The 12,753-nt window shown below is 34.9% G+C and overlaps 1 long non-coding RNA gene across 1 annotated transcript in view; it reads left to right on the top strand.

Moving 5' to 3' along the window:
* LOC306650480 overlaps window positions 1–12,753 on the top strand; it is a 246,344-nt gene that overhangs the window by 201,898 nt on the left and 31,693 nt on the right. Inside the window, exons 13-14 of the long non-coding RNA XR_013760934.1 lie at window positions 2,624–3,679; window positions 5,478–5,624. This is a non-coding gene — a long non-coding RNA (uncharacterized lncRNA). The remainder of the gene's footprint in view (window positions 1–2,623; window positions 3,680–5,477; window positions 5,625–12,753) is intronic.

Below are 12,753 nucleotides of genomic sequence, written 5' to 3'. Positions count from 1 at the left end.
TGTTCATTCCGAATTTTAGTGATTTGGGTTTTCTCTCGTCTTCTCTTTGTTAGTGTGGCTAAAGGTTTATCAATTTTGTTTATTTTTTTAAAAGTTCTGTCTCTTTCCCTCTTTTCCTCCCTCCCATTGATCTGCTTACTATTCTATTGATCTTCCTTCTATCATTTTTATCATTATTGTTGTTTTAATTAGTATGTTATAATTTTATCTATATATGTGCCACCTATTTACATTTCATTCATGTGTCTTTATATTTAAACTGGCTTTCTTATAGAGCTGTCTATTCTTGAGACTTGTTTCTTCTGCTCTGACAAGTCTGTCATTTAATTTGCATTTAATGTTGCATTTAGATAACTGATATTCAAAGTGATTACTGATGTAGGTGGATTCATATCTACTGTATTTATAACTCTCTTCTAGCTTTTCTGTTCATTCTGCAACAGTTTCTCAATCTTCACTTATTTTTTATGACATTTGCTCTTATGAAAACAGCTGGTCTATCATTTTGTAAGATATCCAACAATCAAGATGTGTCTGATGGCTTCTCATAAATTGACTAGGATTAGGTATTGATTTAGACCCTATACTTAGGGTCTAATTTTTGTAGATGAAGAAAAACTGCACAAAATATTATTTAGGAATACAAACTTGAGGGAAAACAATAACAAATAGAGTAGGGACAAACAACAGTAAAACAAGAATTCAAAACAACAGTAAAACTGGGCATGGTGGTACACACCTGTAATCCCAGTGTCTCAGGACACTGAGGCAGGAGGATCCCGAGTTCAAAGCCAGCCTCAGCACCTTAGCAAGTCCCTATGCAACTCGGCAAAATCCTATCTCTAAATAAAATCCAAAAAAGGGCTGGGAATGGGACTCAGTGGTTAAATGCCCCTGGGTTCAATCTCTGGTACCATTAAAAAACAAAAAACAAAAAAACAGTAAACTTCACCAGGTAAGGAGGAGAACAGAATTGGTGAGATGTAGTGAGGAGGCATCAACCAATTTCAAATGGGCTTTTTTCATACAATTATATTATTTTTGTCTGCATCCTTCCTTGGGATCCTCCCACATACTGAATTAGGTTTTTTTTTATTTTAACTGCAAACCGTTAGATTAACTCGTTTGTTGTAAAGTTTTGTAGGATTTGGAAAAATAGAATTAATGCATTATACATTATCACATGAGGATAATTTCACTGCCCAAAAGGGATTTGCTGTTTTCCCACCTATAAAATTACACTTTTGAGCTACTATAACTGCTCATCCTGTACTTTCTCTCTAGTTTTATCTTTTCCCTGGTATAATATAAGTGAAACTACTTAATATGTAGATTTTTCAAACTGGATTTATTCATTTATGAGTATGCCTTTAATATTTGTAAACTGTATGCTTTAATGGTTTAAATTTTTATTTTACTAAGGATTAAAGGTTTCAAACATTTTCATGGACTTAATGGACATTTTCATAGTTTTTTTTGGAGAAATGTCTAGTCAAACATTTTCCACTCACTTTCTATTAGTAGTGTTCCTGTTTATTTTAGGAATATAAGGAGATTTTCTATATGCTATATAATATACTTCTATCATATGTATGACTGCAAACATTTTCCCCATTCATTGGGTTGTCTTAATGTTGTCCTTTGAATCACAGAAGTTTTTAAATTTGATGAAGTTCATTTTTCTTCCCATTAACCCTTGTATCTTGATGTCATATGTTAGAATCCATTATTTTACCTGAAAACATATGATATTCTATGGAGTTTGTAGTTTTAGCCATTATATTCAAGTCTGACATTTTTTTAGTCAATTATATATGTATATAGTGTAAAGGAGTCCACCTCACATGTGAATATGGACTTTTCATTACAAATTTTGTTTAAAAATATTGAATTAATGTGGCTGCCCTATAAAATCAGTCAATCATAAGTGTAAGCATTAATTTTTGGATACTCAATTCCATTCCAATGTATTGTATGCTTATATCTAATTGATACCACTGTATCTTCATATCTTCATTACTATTGGTTAGTAGTAAGTTTTGAAATTAAGAACTATGAGTAGAGTGTTCCAACTTTGTTCTTTTTATACATCACTTTTTATAACACTTTTTTATAACCCTTTATACTGGATCCTTTTTCTGCAGAATTTTCATTTCTATATGAAATTTAGAATCATCTTGCCAATTACTGGAAAAAAGAACTTTAAAAGGAAGCCAGTATTTCCATCAGAGTTATATTGAATCTGAGATCCATTTGGAAAGAATTGGTATTCTAACAATATTAAGCCATCTCTCAATAGCAAAATGATATTTTTAATTTTTAGAACTTGATTTGTTTGAATAGATTTTGAAATTTTCTCTATGAACATATCAGATATATTCTTAATTTGTTCCTAAGTGTATTTCCTTTTTATTTTATAGTTTGTTTTTAATTGTTTTTATCAGAGTATTATAGTTGTAACTAATAATGAAGTTCATTTTGACCTAATCATGCATGCATATAATATCATTTGCTCCACTTCAGTCCCTGGTACTTCCTCTTTCTCTTCCCTCCTTCCCTCACATGTCACTTCCTCTATTATACTTGTCTTCTTTCTATTAATTTTTTTATTGTTGCTTTACAGATATACATAAAGAAGAATGAAATTGTGATATTTTCCAGTAAATGGAATCAACTTGAAGAACTGAAGAACATCATGCTAAATGGAACAAACCTGATTCAGAAAGTCAGGGGTGAATGTTTTCTCTCATATGCAGAAGCTAGACCAAAATAAGGGGGAGAAATGGGTAGGAGATCCCTGAAAATATAAGTGAAACCAATGGAGCAGAGAAAGGGAATTGAGATGGAAGGAGGGACCAGAAAAGGGAGGAAGTGGACTGAAATTGACCAAGTTATGCAATATATATGTATGAATATGCTACAGTGAATTTGTGCTACTTTGTTTATAAAGTATATTTCCTTTTCGATGCTATTGTTAATGTAAAAGTTTTTCTGAGTTTTAGTTTTTTTATTAATTGCTAGCGTATAGCAATGCAGTTGATTTTATTAACCCTTTATACTGGATCATTAGTGAACTCATTTTTATTCTAATCTCATTTAGTATCTTCCTTAGGAATTTTTTATATAAGAGCATGTCATTCACATCAAGATAGTTTGACATGTCCTTTCTAATCTGAAGGTCTTATATTTATTTTTCTAGCCTAATTGACTTATACAAACACTGTTGAGCCAGTAATCTGGACATCCATGTCATATTTCAAATCTTAGGGCAATTACTAATGTCAAGATACCATATATTGTTACATGAGCTTTTTGTGGATGCTCTTTATTTTAGATAATGTGTGTTCTCTCTGTGCCATATTTTTTCAGTGTTCTTACCATAATTGTGTTTCCAATTTATCAAATGCTTAATATCTGTCAATAGATGTGATCATGTGTTCTTTATCTTTATTCTTATTATGATTTAGATTTGAGGTGAGAAGGAACACCAAGCTTCAGTGGAGATTGCTGAGATTAAGAAATGCCAGTACCATGGGATGTATGCTGAGAAAAGCTGCAGGAATCAGGCAGAAACAAGCCAAAAGAGAGGTTAAAACCAGCAAGCCCATGGGCACAGAGCTACCCAGTCCCTTTGAAGTGAATGTCACAATGCCAGTTTCCTCAGATGCTGGATAGGGAGGTACAGGATTTGTTTACACAGCTAGATTTTGATCTTGCTTTGGTTGCATTCCTTCTTTTTATGATCCAGTTTCTCATTTTTGGAATGAAAATGTTTACACTGTGCCATTACATATTGAATATATGTTACTTGCTTTTGATTTTTACAAGACTCAGGCTGAGTCTGCCTTGAGTCTCAAGAAATATATATTTGAATTTTTGGGTAAGGCTGGAAGTGGTGTGATTATGGGAAATCTCAAAAATGAGCTAAATGTATTGCATTGAGATGGGCATGAGCTTTCAGGTACCAGGAACAGAATGTTAGGGTTTAAATATGAGGTGTCCCTCAACAGTTCATGTGTGAGGTATTGCGTAAGAATTTTCAGAGGTGGAAATATAACCTAATGAGTGGATTAATCAACTGATACAGATTAGTTAACTATGAGATAGGATGTTGCTGCAGAAAGTACATCACTGGGGCCATGACTGAGGATTATATTTTGTCCCTGATATCCAAGTGGTCTCTCTGCTTTTTTGTTGCAATGTTCTGGGCTGTCTTCCTCTGCTATCCCCTTATGCCATGATAGTGTGCTTCACCTTGGGCCCAGAGCTATGGAGTCAACTACTTATGGACTAAAATCTGAAACCATGAGCCAAAATAAACTTTTCCTTCTCTAAACTGTTCTTTTCAGATCTTTTGTTTAAATTAGATTAAAATATCCCTCCACAAACATTTAAAATTTATTTGTGGTGAAAATATTCAATATCATTCTTCTAGCTTTTTAAAGGGTGTAGTACATCTTGTTATCTATAGTCACTCCACTGTGCAACAGTTCTGACTGTAACATGAATTTCTGTTTCAACTTCTCTGAGGTTAATACTTAAAAATTCCACTGTGAGTACAACCATGTACTACTTGTCTTCCTGTGCCTTGCTTATTTCACTTAACATAATTGTTTCCACTCCTATCCACATTCTGGCAAATGGAAAGATTTTTATTCATTTATGTGGCTGTTTAGTGTTCCATTTATATATAAACCACATTTTCTCAATCCATTCACCCATTGGTAGACATTTTTTGTCCATTTGTGGCCATTGTGAATAGTGCTGCAATTAATATGGTAAAGCAAATGTCTCTTTTACATAATGATTCCATTCCCTTTTGATATGTTCCCAGTAGTGGAATTGCTCAATCATATGGCAGTTCAATTTTTAATTTTTTGAGCTATCTCCATATTCTTTTCCATATTGGCTGTATTAATTAACATTCCACCACCAGTGTACAAAGTTTCCCTTTTTTCCACATTCTTACCAACATTTGTTCAATTTTTTTAGATGTTAGCCATTCTCACTTGGGTGAAGTGATATCTAATTGTGATTTTGATTTGTATTTCTCTGATTGGTGATATTGACCATTTTTTAAAGTACCTATTAGTCATTTATATGTCTTATATTGAAAAATGTCCATTTGCAAGTCTATTTTACATTTTTAACTGAGTTGTTCCTTGCTATTGGATTTTTGGAGTTCTTTTATATTCAAGATATCAACCCCTTGTCATATGTATAATTTGCAAATATTTTACCCCATTCCTTGGGTTGTATCTTCACTTTGTTGGTTGTTTTCTTTGCTCTGCAGAGGCTTTTTAGTTTGGTGTAATTCCATTCATCTATCTTTGATTTTGCTTCCTGGGTTTTGGGGGTTTTATTAAAAAATCTTTGCTTGTTCCAATGTCCTCAAGTATTCCCCCTATTTTATTCTAGAAGTTTCATAGTTTCAGGTCCTAACTTAAGTCATTAATCTATTTTAAATTGTTTTTAAGGTTTGGGACCATTCAGAAGCGAAGTCATCTTGCCCTCATCAACAATTGACTCCTAACAGCAATCACATGAGCTTGGAAGGGGATCCTTCTCCAACTGAACTTCAGTAGAAACCTCAGTTTAACACATCATCTAGACCCAGAGAAACTGTGAGTAATCTGTATATATGTTTTTAAAATGGTAAACTATGTGGTAACATATTATATTATGTAATATATTTAACTCTAAATGTGATATGCTATCCAAGATTAACTTCTGGAAATGAAAAGTCATACTAATGGAAAACAGTATGAGGAACATCTGTGGTTCAATTAGTCATTTGGTAGAGGTGTCAATTTTTGAATTTCATAAAAATACTAAAATTAAGTTAGATGGTAACTATGCCCAAATATAAAGGGTATATAAAAACTGACAGGCTCTTAAAAACTTTATGTAATTCTAAAATTATTTCCAAATAAAATGTTCTTTAAAAAATATTGCTTTGGAATGGACATGGTGGCACATGCCTGTAATCCCAGCAGCTTGGGAGGCTGAGGCAGGAGAATAGAGAGTTCAAAGCCAGCCTCAGCAAAAGCGAGGCACTAAGCAACTCAATGAGACTCTGTCTTTAAATAAAATACAAAATAGGACTGGGGATGTGGCTCAGTGGTCAAGTACCACTGAGTTCAATCCCTAGTTACTCTCACCAAAAAAAAAAGTACTGCTTTGGTACAAAAAGTCCAGACAGTGCATTTTATAAAAACTGGATTTTATTTTTCATTTTCAGCAAATTTGAGACTTACCTGTAAGTTGCTAAGATGATATAGAGAATTTATATGTACCCAAAACACAATTTCTCTGATATTTCGCCTATTAACTTAATGATACATTTTTCATAATTAAGAAAATACTAGGTACTATTATCTATGAACACCTTTACTTTCTTCAGACTTCCTTGATTTTTATTTAAATCCATTTTCTCTTTCTATATTCCATCAAGAAAATTATCTCACATCTAGGTATTCTGTCTTCTTTGGCTCCTTTAGCTGAGACAGTTTCTCTTTCTTTTTATTTTATGTGACTGACATCCGTCACTTTTATGATTGACATTCCTCAATTGGGATTTCACTGATGCTTTTCTCATGTTATATAGCCTAGAGGACTGTGGGAAGGAAGCCCACAGATGTGAAATGAAATTGCATACAATCATTATGATTTATCACTGAGGATGATAATTAGGTCACCTGAATGAGATAGTTTTGTTAGACTTCTGTACAGTGAAACTATTTCCTTTTTCTGTTTCTTTGATTTACTTTTCGAAAATAAATCACTATGAATGGCACAGGCTTAAAAACTGGGAAGTCATATTCAACCTCTGATATATAGAAAATCAGTACATTTTCTTTTGTATAATTACTTTGAAAGCCTTCAGCATGGAGACTTTATTTTCCTCCATTTCTTGTATTTGTGCCTTTATTTTTTGTCAGTATGCACACAGTATTATTTATTTTACATTTGATATGATTTAGAAAATGAGGTGTCCACCAAAACATTCCTGTCAATGCAGGAATGTTCAGAGTTGAATTCTTAGATTATGAGAGCTATAATATAATCGGTCCATTCTAATTTGAAAGGATTATTGTCCTGATGGTAACTCTGGGCTGATGGGATGTGACTGTAAGAGGTGGGTCCCTGGTGGCAGCTCTCGATGGATGCATCTTCCCTGTAGCCCCTTCCCCATCTCTCTGTGCTTCCTGGCCACCATGAGTTGAGCAGCAATTCTGACCATGCTCTTCTGCGTTGATTGTTCTGCCTCAGAACAATCTACAGGGCCTAGAGAAATAGTTGGCTGACCATAGGCTGAACCTCTGAAACTGTGAGTCCCAGGTAAATTTTTCCCCTTCTGAGTTGTCAGGTATTTTGGTCACAGTGACACAAAATTGAGTAACACTGAAATTAGTTCTGAAGAGTGGAGCCATTGCTTCACTAAACTAAGCATGTGGTTCAGAAGCCTTTGGGACTGGTATGTAGAAGAAGTTTGTAAAAGTTCAGAGAGGCAAGCCAAATCAAAGTTTTATGGGTGATTCTCTAGGGAAATCAAAAGACCAGAATAGTGGTTGAAATGCACAGAGTAAAGACTATGTTCACGAGGTTTCAGAAGGGGAGAGGATGGATTTTTAAAACCTACAATTTGGCCAGGAAAGTACATGTAAAACTGGGACCAAGGAAGTTGTGTTTGTTGAAGACATTGCAGCACTAAAGGGAAGTACTTTACTCAGAGACAATAGGAAAGACAGACTGAGGGCATCTCAGGAATCAGCAAGGACAGACCCATTGCAGGCCCAGTGTAAAAGTGAAAACTCACTTAAGAGACTGTAGAGGCACCCTGCTGTGACAGGGGGACTAGAAAGATATTTCTGTTTCATTTCACTGCCCAGACCCTCAGAGGCTGCTGTAGCTGTGGTCCCCTGGATATTGTTCAAGCTGGCATCAGAACTGAGTGGTCATGGAAGCTTCTTCTGAGATTTCAAAGGAAGACCTGGGAGGTCAGGCAGTATGTGACAGGGTAGGAACCCTTGGGTGCAGCCCCTGAGAGGGCAATGCAGTAAGCTTTGAAGGTAAAACCAAAGCTGGAATGGAGACCTCAAGAATCTCCACTTATTCCCTAAGTAATACAAGTTGTCCTCTTTCCCCCCCATTTCCGTTAGTATAGTTATTTCATACTTTTGTGATATCATTATTTTTTTCTGTGTTCCTCTCTGGAATGTACCAATATACTAGATAATGTACTAATTCATACAAATTTATATTCCTTCTTTTGTAGTTGTGTAGGATTTATAAAATGTTATCATGTACCCACCAGTATATTTTTCTCTGACCTAAAGAGATCCCTGTACTTTACCTATTTCATCTTCTTGTCTTCCATGCCACTAGTACCACTAGTCTCTTTATCTCTGTATTTTTACTTTTTGGTGACTGTCTAATAAATTCAGATTCAGTGTTCTACCTTGTCCCACTTGATTTTTCATTTAGTAGAAATATATATCGTGGGGAATGTCATGGTTCTTTGAATTTTCCTAATGACAAATAGCATCGAGCATGTTTTCATACATTTCTTGGACATGATTTTTGCTTTCTTGGAGCAATATCATTTCAAAAAATTTCTCTGTGTTTTTATTAGGGATATTGGGTTTTCTTTATTTTTGAGATGTAAAAGTTTTTATACATTCAGGATACTAAAAACTTGGCAGTTATAAGATTTTCCAATATTTTTCTCCTATTCTTTGGGGTTGTTTGCTACTTTCATGGTTATACTTTGAATCACTAAAGATCCTGATTTTGGTGAAGTTTGATATATCTGTTTTTGTTCTGTCACTTGTGCTTTTTGCATCATATCATAGAACACATTGTTAACCTTAGATTGCAAGCATTTCTTGGGTTTGGCCTATTTAGCTCTTACATTTAGGTGTGTGATCCATTATGAGTCAGCTATGTGCATGGTTTGAGAAATGAGTCCAACTGGCATATGAATATCCAATTATTTCAGTAACATCTGTTGAAAATATTTTTCCACTTTGAGATGACTTGACAATCTTTAAAAATTAGTTCTTCATAGTGTAATGATTAATTCTTGAATACACAATTCTATTCATTGACCTCCATCCTTATGCTAGGATTGTTAAGTCTAAGGGTGCTGGGTTCATTGTCTCTGTTCAGCAAAGAATTGAAGAACATGACACAGAGATACCAACAAAGTAGCAGGTTTATTGCAAAAGCAACCTCTGTTGCTTCTCCAAAGAGAAAGGGCCTCAGAGCTGGGAATCTGGTAGGGGAGTTTTGGCCTGTTATTTTATGGTCTCTGGAATTTCCTCCTTTCCTTATCTCCTCCCCATCCATGCTCTACTCACTATTATTGATTGGTGTGCCTTAGTCCCCACATCTGTTTTAGTTTTTCTATTGGATCTTCTGCTTAGGAGCACAAGTATGGAAGTGTCTGTCTGGTTGGGTCCATGAGCACTTTCATCAAGGACACTGACCTCATCAGAAGACCCTCTCCATGCTCCTTTGTTCTGGACCTGCACCTGGCCTCCTCACTTGCCATACTGCCCTGGCTGCCTATGCCCTTCTACATCTCCCTCAGGATCACACATCTTGATAACTATCCCTTAACAGATACTGTTCAGTACACTTATCTGATATCTTGGTTTTCACAGAAGAATCAGTGAATTAGTTTGACATATATATGATCACTCAAATATGTTTGCTAGAGACATCTGATTAGTTTACAAAGTTAAAATGCTAATGGTTAATAAAACATCAAGTACTCCTAACTTCTTAAATTCCATGGGATGATATACTGATGTGGGTGTTTTCATAAATTGGTAAACAAACTGATGTAGTTCTTTGTAAGAAGGGTTTAAAATTTTCAACTGTGTTTCAATTAGAGTACTGTAAATAACAAACTATTTCATCCTATTAAAATGGAGTAATTTGTCTAAGTTCAGAAATTTCATAAGGGTTGTTTCAAAATGTGAACAAAAAATGAGGTTAACAGGAAAATGATGGAAGCTTCTACATACGAAAATATATTTAGTAGGAAAAAATATTTCTGGGCAAGAAAGTGTTTGCGTGATGAAATACATGAGGGTCTAAGTAAGTGCTAAAAAAGTCTGCATGTAAATACAGGGCAAATTTCAAGAAGTTTGTGTGTAACTAAGTGGGATATATATATATATATTTAGCTCTTACATTTATATATATATATATTTATATATATATATATTTAATATATATATATATATCTGACAATGAGTTAAGGCTATTTAAGGTTTTTCCCTAAGGTCAAATACTCATGTACTGATATAAAACAAAGGTTTACTCTATATGTTAAACTGACAAGGATTTCTTTGGAACACTGATTTGCTCTTAACATTGTATCTATTAAATTTTATTCTTTAGAGCAATTAGTCTTAAAGAAATTAGGGTTTATACAATATGGTTAAACAACTGTTAAAGTATTGTAGTATGTTACAGAGTCTAAATTTTTCTTTGAAAACTAAACTTGGTTAATGCAGTGGCTTCTTTGTATCTTCCAGGTACACAAGTCTTTAAACTTGGTTAATATGAAACATGAGTGTAATCGTAGTACTGTTACTCTTCTTTGTATACTAAATGTGTTCAGATTTTGCAGGTATACAAGTCTTTTAAGCAGAAAATTTAAAAGAATATTTTTATCAAGCTACTGTTCTCCAAACTAAACTTGTCTGTAATGGTAATTTTAAACTTATAAGAGTGATAGCGGAGGATGGGACAGCAGTGACTGAGATTGGGGGGTCTCTGATGACCTCATGGCTGTGGCATGCCCAGTGCTTGGGAGTGTTCCTGTGCAGGGGCACAAGATGCCTGGCTGTTTAATGGTGCCCTGCCTGGGGAGGCTCTGTGCAAGAGTTCTATCAGCTCTGACCTTGATCTCAAGCACACAGCTCCTGGGCAGGAAGGAATTCTTTTGCAAGACAACAACGTTTCACCAGCTCCCTTCTAGGTTCCTGCCTGCCTTATAGTAACTTTAAACAATGAACTTTCTTGAGAGCTACACAAAGCTCCTATCATTGTAGCTGTGAAAAAGTTACGTAGATGTCCTAGTTTCTGTAACTTTACTGAACACAAAGAATAATGCTTACATAGTCTTTAAACTGAAAATAAGACATATATAAATAAAAATTGCTGGCATAACTCTTTAGATCTGCATCTCTATCAGACAGCAAAGCTCTACCTGACCCAGCTTAATCTTCAAAATCTGTGTTTATAAATTTTTATTTTCTAATCTTCCTTTGTCCCTCATTGGACCTGAGAGTTTGGTCATGCTGGTCATGGCAAAAGAGACAAAAATCAGCTTCAGAACTAGAGCACTTTAGCTAGGATTTGTAAAGAGCTTCTCCTCACCTGAGGTAAGATTCTCCCTCCCACCTTACTACATGTCATAATGGCTCCCAAATAAGCCAGACTTCAACTTATTTAAAGTTATATTCAAAAGATTGGGGTTCTTTTTGTTGTTATAAATTACTATCATCTTAAACAGGGGATATAATGTAGAGCTCAGCCAAAATTCAAGATAGCTATTACACATACTAAATGTTTTTACTGTTGTTAATTCCATTTTGTATTTTCCTTGTAAACACTGTTGCCTGATTAATGTTTTGCAGAGGAACTACTTCAAAAACAACCTAAAGTAATTTGAGATAATAAAAGGACAGATAATATAAATCCCAATTAAATAAAAGGGGGTAAATGACTGTAAAGTCATAAACATTAAAGTTCAAGCTCTTACTTTATGACTGGTGAGACTGGCTTGCTGAATATTTAAGATCAAACTTAGAGACCAAGATTAAAATAAAGGGGCCAAGAAAACCATTATTTGACTCTTGACCTCAGAGTCAGCCTGAATCCAGGGAACAAGAGAACTTCTCTAAGAAGCTTTGCAACTCTGGGCCATATGACCTGATCAGGGAGATTGATGAGACCACTGAAGGATTAAAAGCCAATCAGTGCACCTGCTACAGAGGAGGGTCATTGAAAAAAAGGGAGACATCCCTGATGCTTCCCAAGGGAGCCACCTCATCAAGGAGACCTTACCGAGCAAATGGCAGGCACTAAAGGAGCTAAGAAACTGCTCTCAAGTTCCCATGAGTGACCCCTGTGGGAACTCAGCTGACTCTTTAACAGACCAGAACAGGTCAATTTGACCAGCTTGATCTTGAACACCTAGCAAAACAGTTAAAACCAAAACATAGCCATTCTTGGGCATTAAAAAAAAAAAAAGATACAATAGTTAAGTGTAACTTAAGATGCATACTTGTATTAACCCCCTAGAATAAGTAAAGACTGGAATCTACATAAGAGAGATTCTTAGGCAGAAGTGCCTGATAACTATCAAGAGAAACTGCCAGAGTCAGAAATTTTTAGTCAGTTTAAGGCCTACAGATCCTCCTAAGCTACTCAGGTAGGTTTAATCTATGTTTGATGGTATGATTGTTTAGCCCTAAGTCACAGAAATAGAGAGATCTCTACTAAACACATGTTATACCAATAAAAGGATATTTTACAGAACTCAGATGACATTAAGTAGCTTAAGTGTATTTTCTGGGGCCATCAATGACATTAAGAATTACATGTTGTATTTACATTTCTGATAACTCTGACAATGTTAAGGTTCCTAAATAAAGGCCTTGTCCTCTCCTTTTGTCCTCTTTGTTAGGCCTTGTTATGGGAACAACTTCTCAGTTCTTCCACCTCCTGGTG

The sequence above is a fragment of the Sciurus vulgaris genome, assembly GCF_902686455.1.
Source record: "Sciurus vulgaris genome assembly, chromosome: 2".
In the NCBI taxonomy this organism is placed as follows: Eukaryota; Metazoa; Chordata; class Mammalia; order Rodentia; family Sciuridae; genus Sciurus; species Sciurus vulgaris.
This window is presented reverse-complemented; position numbering and strand designations above follow the sequence as displayed.